Source organism: Mauremys mutica, chromosome 12 (assembly GCF_020497125.1).
Source record: "Mauremys mutica isolate MM-2020 ecotype Southern chromosome 12, ASM2049712v1, whole genome shotgun sequence".
In the NCBI taxonomy this organism is placed as follows: Eukaryota; Metazoa; Chordata; order Testudines; family Geoemydidae; genus Mauremys; species Mauremys mutica.
In genome coordinates this window covers 36,990,104-36,997,547 of record NC_059083.1, presented here as the reverse complement: position 1 = coordinate 36,997,547, position 7,444 = coordinate 36,990,104, and the positions used below count along the sequence as shown (strand labels likewise).

General features: G+C 43.9%; 1 pseudogene; it reads right to left on the bottom strand.

Moving 5' to 3' along the window:
* Positions 1-267: 267 nt before the first annotated feature.
* LOC123346727 lies at positions 268-1,227 on the bottom strand (annotated as a pseudogene).
* Positions 1,228-7,444: the final 6,217 nt, after the last annotated feature.

The following is a 7,444-nucleotide window of genomic DNA, read 5'->3' as shown; positions in this document are numbered from 1 at the left end:
AAAGAACTTCTGTGTACAGATTTGGCCAGATCCTCAGCTGGTGTCAATCAGTCATACCTCTATTGTGGTCAGTGTCCCAGATTAAAGCAAGATTGGGATGGGAAGAAGAAAGAAAGAGCGAGAAGGCATGAATGACTGTATAGTCTGGTGTTTATAGCATTCACCCTGGATGAAGGAGACCCAACTGAGGATTTGGTCCAAAGTGTCAGTGAGATATCTGAGCAGAAAAACATCCAGAACAATGGTTATCCATCATTCCATGCGTTCTTATTTATAAAATATAAAAACATCATCGCTACTTGAGAAACTTGAATTTCCCCACATTTTTCCTAGAGCCCTTTTCACCTCCTTGTTTTTCAGGCTGTAGATGATGGGGTTTAACATGGGGGTCAAGACGCTGTACTGGATGGAAAATATTTCATCCAGCACCACAGAGGAGACCGAGCTGGGATTTATGTACTGGAAAAGAGCTGTCAGATACAACAAGCTGACCACAATCAGGTGGGAGCTGCAGGTGGAGAAGGCTTTGCACCTGCCCTCCGCAGAGCGTATCCTTAAGATGGTGGAGATGATGTGAATGTAGGAGATCAGTGTGAGGAGGAAGGAGCTCAACCCAAGTATCACAGTAGATGTGAGAAGCAGCACTTGATTGATAAGAATCTCAGTGCAGGACAGTTGTAATAGTAGAGGGAGCTCACAGCTGAAATGGCTGATTTGATTGGGCCCACAGAAATGCAACTTGAGGGCAAAAACTGTGTTAATTGTGGCACCTAAGAAGGCCATGGTCCATGCACCAATCACCAGCTGAACACAGATCGCTTTGCTCATTGTCTGCACATAATGCAATGGGTCACAGATGGCAGCGTAGCGGTCATACGCCATGGCTGAGAGAATGAAAATGTCTGTACCAGCTGAGAGGAAAAAGAAGAACATCTGGGCAATGCATCCATCACCAGAAATAGTTTTTTGCTTTGCTCAGAAATCCATCAGCATATTAGGCACCGTGACTGAGGAATAGCAGATATCAACAAAGGATAAATGGAAGAGGAAGAAGTGCATGGGGGTGTGTAGGTGAGGATCAGCCCTTATGACCAGCATGATCATTACATTCCCCACTAGGGTGACTAGGTAAATAACTAAAAACAGCAGGAAGAAGAAAATCTGCATCTGTGGGTCACTGGAAAGTCCCAGGAGGATAAATTCACTCACTGTGGTTTGATTTTCCATTAATATTTTTTCAGGAAAACTGTGACCTGCAAGAATGAAAGGAACACATAAAATAAAGGTAAATTGAAGTGGCCTGTGGTGAATATCCGAGCAGTAGGATGAATGTAAAGAGGGCCCTACTCCAAATGCATGTTTTAAATGAACAAAATAGACTAGAGTCACAACGGATTTAGGCCCCTAACTGCCACTTTAGGTGACTAAATCCCAGAATCAGGCCCCACTGGGATTCACAAAAACCCTGCTCAGCAGGGAGAATGGGACAGTGTGATATGGGGCTCCCTCAGTCTCTCCTGTTGAAGCTGTTCCACTGGGGTTAAATAATTAAAGAGGCATTGGAGAAGGGGGACCGAATTCTGGGTCTCTGGCATTGGGGGAAAGTGCTTTTGCTATCAGGCTATAAAGTCATTCTCTCTCTCTCTGGCCTGCTAGCTCTGTAATCTGCCTCCCTGACTGCAGTGGATCTACAGCTGATTTACACCATCTGGGGACCTGGGCCTTTGACTCCAGCATAGCTATGGCCAATTTGCACAATCTGGGGATCTGACCAATTCTATAAAAACAATCTCTTCGTCTGTTAGATTTTGTAGGGGTTGTTTAGAGGATTTTGTTGAAAACCCTATTGAAGATCTGTTTTGTCTTATTGGATTTATCCCTATTAAAATGTATAGGATTTCAATAATAATATTAATTAATAACAATAATTAATTAATAATAAACCCAAGGCCTAGACGTACTGGTTTGGCACCCAGCTGGTATAGCCTGCCAAACCAAGCCAATATGAAGAATACAGGCAAATCAATCATTTTTATGAACAGCATAAAAGGGACATCATCAGAACTTAGCTCGTCCACAGGCTTGTTACCCAGCAGGGTTTGTTGTGTGGTGGTGGGTTACCCCAAGTCAATCTCATACAATGGCCAAAACAACCTAAGAAATAGGATGTCATTGTCAACAAAAGTGAAATGGTCTAGTAGTGTAAAGCAAGAAGGGATCCGATGGCTCATAGATTTATAGACTCTAAGGCCAGAAGGGATACATGTGATCCTCTAGTCTGACCTCCTGGATAACACAGGCCATAGAACATCCTCAAAATTGTTCCTAGAGCAGATCTTTTAATTTTTTTTTTTTTAAAGAAAGACAATCGTGATGAATTTTTGCAAAACTGGAAGAGAGAAGCTGGAGAAAATAAATGTTCCAACGTGGAAGGAGAGAAACAATAACAATACAGAAAAAAGAAATGACCAAACATAGATTCAGCAGACAGCGAAGAGCTTTTTCCAAAGAGGAGAATCTACACAAATGGAGACTGAAAGCCTGAAAAAGGAGATTAGTGGTGTGTAACATTTGGTAGAAGCAACGATACAGGACATATAGCAGCCACAAATGAAAGAAATATTGAAGACAAATATGAGTGAAACAGCACCTGAAGAAACTACAGGAAATATAAATGATTTGTTGATTGAGATCATACAGAATGTAAGAGACATGGAGCACTGAGCAACGCTACCAAGGATGAAATCTGTAGACTAGCAAAGACTGGTTGATATCATGCATGTATTGAATGAAGCACTCAAGGAAGCAGTAAGGCCAACAAGTACTAGCCAACTGAATTATATCATTTATGCTACAGCTGCCAATAGCAGCTCTTCCTTTTAACATCAAGCATCTGAGGATATGAACTACCAGAAAACTTCCTATATTCAAGAAGCTCCATGGAAATGAAGGATAAACCAGAAAAAATAAGTATTTGTGTTGAGATACCAATCTACTGGATGAATTTGACAAAAATCATTTGAAGGGAAAAGACCAGCGAATAGCCCTGGAGGTGAAATATCAGCTGAATGAAAGGGATGTGAGAGTTGTGAAGGAACAATGTAAACAGAAGCTGATTGCTCAGAGTCATCGGCTTGAAGATATTCAGAACAAATTTGTCAGTAGCAAGAGAACATACTCTTCATGAGAGACCCTAGGAGATTCTTTGATCTGATTAAAGTTAAAAAGCAGAACAGGAGAAAATAGAGAGTCAATGAATAATGTGAAGGAGTTTCAGAGCTATTGGAATGATATCAGGTCTGAGGATGTACAGCATAATCAGACAGCAGACTAGATAAAAATGTGAGAGAAAAATTTTGAAAGCACACAATAGAGGAATACATAGGTATATCAAAGGAAGAAATAGATGAAGTACAGAGAGGAATGAAAACTTGGAAAGCACCCAGACTAGAATGCATGGATTCTGGCTGAAAGGTCTAAGAACACTTGAACACCTTAGTAAAAGTTTGAAGAACAGATGTCCAGGATAGTTTGTGACAGGGAGAACCAAGCTCCTGGTGATGCACAGAACATTGAATATCAATCAAGACTTGGACAGGATTCACATCTGATGATGTGATGGAGGAAATGGTCTGCTATCTGTGGAGGAAGCAATTGACAATGAAGAATATAACATCAAATTATATGCAGAGTCAACCAGTTTAAAGATCATCTGGTCGCGATATCGAGCGATGACTGAGCTGCATTGCAGCTCAAGAAAGCATGAAAGAATGGAGAAAGCTAATTGCCAAAGAAAGGTTTGAAAGATTTACAAAGAAATGAATGGACAGCCAGTGGTGGAGAGGGATCAAACCCATTAGTGAGAGAGGATTAACAAACTCGCGGCTTTAAAAAAAATACCTCAAAAGAGAGACAGAGAACATGATTAGGAGAGCACATGAGTATGGCTTAACGATGCACAAAGCAAAATTGAATGACAAAACTGCAGAATGTGTTCCAAAAATGAAGAGACAGAGGAGCCTGTGCTGAGCACTTGCAGGAGCCTGGCTGGGAGAGAAGATATGAATGGATACAATGTGGTTGCCAAGTGTCTCCCTTGGAGCCTCGGTGGCACGTATGGATTTAAACAAACCATACGCTATTACAACCACCGAATTGAAAGTGCTCTAGAGAATGAAGAGATCTGGCAATTGTCACAGACCGAACAGTGCAAGCAACGAGGCTGGACATAGCTGTGGAGAAGAAGACAAACAAGCACATGTTGGCTCATATTGCCAGACCAGCAGACAGACACATAAAAAAGAAACAAGGAGAGAATATGTCAAAGTATCAAGAACTTTGCCATGAAGAGGAAATATTTTGGAAAACTGGAACAAAGATGTTCCGAGTGATTATTGGAGCACTTGAAGTGACCCTTCAGGGTTTGCATGAGCAGCACAAGAACTGTTATGTCCTAGGGGCAGCCGGTGTAGGAAGCAATCACTTGAGGCCAGAGAGCAGACAGCTAACCAAAACCTCCATTTTATTTACAGAAACAGAGAGCTCACTCAGCCGGTTGAAACCGGCTGAGCTATCCCTTAATAGTCTAACTCAGTTGCCATAGTAACAAAACCCATGACAACCAAATACACAACATATTCCTCCCCCCCTAATAAGAACATCCCCTAAATAAAACACACACTAAACTAGAGAAGGAGGGTAGACTGCCTCCATTCCCGGCTAAACCCTGGGGATTATTTTGCCCCATAACCGTGGGTTCGCCCTAACTAAAGATCCAGCCGATGAGGAGGCCTTCTGTCTCTAGGTGGATTACGGCGAACTTCTGGTGTTGTTGCACCCGAAAGTACTAGGGGCTCAGGGTCCGCAGCACGAATAGGTGAGGAGGTGGTATCAGCTCGTGCTGGACAAAGGGGTATCTCAGCTGCCGGCAGTAATGGAGGAGAACAGTCAGGAACAGGTGACTCATGATTCGGTGTCTCACCAGGAGGGGTGAAGTCAGACCCCTCAACTGCAGATGGGTCCTGAAGACTGGCATGACCTGGCAACAGCAGATCTACATGTCGCCGCCAGGTAAGATTCTCTGCAGTCCGGACTGTATAGGAAACAGGTCCTGTTTGAGTGATGACTGTGGCCGGGACCCATTTAGCTCTGGAAGTATAATTCCGAGCCAAAACTGGCTGCCCTGGGCTAAAGGTTCGGTCTTTTGCTCTGGGTGCCCATCTGATTACTTGATATTGCTGCTGATGTTGCACAGTTTGTCTGGGTTCAGAAGGTTTCAGCAGATCAAAGCAAGTGCGCAGCTGTCGTCCCATCATTAGAAAGGCTGGGGAAGCCTGGGTCGTAGCATGAGGTGTGTTTCTATAGGAAAGTAAGAAGGTATCCAGACGCTTTTGAATGGAGTGTTGTCCCTTTGCTGATTTCAAAGCGTTTTTCATTGTCTTCACAAATCTTTCAGCTAATCCGTTGGTGGACGGATGATATGGTGCTGACGTGATGTGGTGTATCCCATTTGCCTTCATAAAATTTTGAAACTCCTGAGAGACGAACTGCGGTCCGTTGTCGCTCACAAGTTGTTCTGGCAGACCAAAACGACTAAAGAGTCCTCGTAGTTTTTGGATAGTACTCTCTGCAGTAGTGGACTGCATTATAGAGACTTCTGGCCATTTAGAATGGGCATCTACTGCCACCAAGAACATGCTTCCTTCAAGGGGGCCAGCAAAGTCAACGTGAATACATTGCCACGGGTTTTCAGGCCAGTCCCATGGGTGTAGGGGTGCCCACTGGGGTGCATTTCTTACACTCTGACATGACATACAAGCTTTTGCCTTCTCTTCAATAGCACTGTGCAATCTAGGCCACCAAAAATAGCTTCGTGCAATTTCCTTCATGCGCACTATTCCACAGTGACCGGAATGTAGCTGTTCTAACATCTGTGATCTCAGGGGTGGTGGAATAATGACACGCCTCCCCCACAACAAACAACCAGATTGGACCGATAACTCCGTCCGCCTGGACACGTAGGGAACAAGGTCGGGTGAGACCGGAGAGGTTTGTCGAGATTTTCCATGCATCACCATGTCCATAACTTGGGATAATACTGGGTCAACGCGGGTTGCCTTCTTTATCTGAGTAGCAGTGATGGGTGTATTCTCTACCTGTTCAAAGTAGAAGATTTCCTTTTGGGCACTATCTTGATGTTTGACCGGTAAAGGCAACCTTGAGAGGCCATCTGCATTGCCGTGCAGAGTGGATTTCCGATATTTGATTTCATATGTGTGTACAGAAAGTATCAATGCCCAACGTTGCATACGACTAGCAGCTAATGGGGGAATGCCTGTGTAGGGTCCAAAAATTGATGTCAGAGGTCGATGGTCTGTAAGAAGAGTAAACTTTCGCCCAAACAGGTACTGATGAAACTTCCTAATTCCAAAAACAATTCCTAATGCCTCACGTTCGATTTGGGCGTAGTTAGTTTCTGCTTTGCTTAGACTGCGTGAAGCAAAAGCAATAGGTCTTTCTTCTCCCGAAGGCATAATGTGTGACACGACCGCTCCCACTCCATAAGGGGAAGCATCGCAGGCCAATTGCAGGGGTAAGGATGGATCAAAGTGCGTTAGAACTTCAGAATTTAACAATGCATCCTTAGCTTTGTTAAATGCAACATCACAGGCTTCAGTCCACTTCCAGGCCTTGTTCTGCCCAAGGAGCTCATGAAGTGGTTTTAGCAGTGTGGCTAACTGTGAGATGAACTTTCTATAATAGTTCAGTAGTCCTAGAAATGAGCGTAGCTGGCTTACATTTCGATGTGGGGGAGCCTCCACAATAGCTTTAACTTTTGCAGGGGCCTTATGAAGACCTGCAGAATCGATGATGTGTCCCAAATATTCAACAGAGGGCTTGAAGAATTCACACTTGTCTTTGCGAACTCGTAGGCCATACTCTTCCAGTCTTTGTAGGGTAGCCTCTAAATTCTTTAAGTGATCCTCTTCATTTCTTCCAGTGACCAGGATATCATCCAGATAGCACTGAACTCCTGACAAGCCACACAAGATCTGGTCCATAGCCCTCTGGAACAGGGCGGGAGCCAATGTGATTCCGAAGGGTAGGCGACAGTATCGATAAAGCCCCTTATGAGTCACAATAGTCAACAGCTCTTGGGACTTTTCATCGACGTGCATCTGTAAATATGCTTGACTCAGATCAATTTTACTGAACTTTTGTCCCCCAGCCAGGCCTGCGAAGAGGTCATCGATGCGGGGAAGCGGGTATTGCTCTGCACACAACACTGGGTTGACAGTGACTTTAAAATCACTGCAAATCCGGAGAGAGCCATCTTTCTTCACTATTGGAACGATAGGAGTGGCCCATGAGCTATGGGTAACTGGTATTAGGACTCCATTGGTGACCAGGCGCTCCAGGTCTGCTTCAACTTTTGGCCTGATGG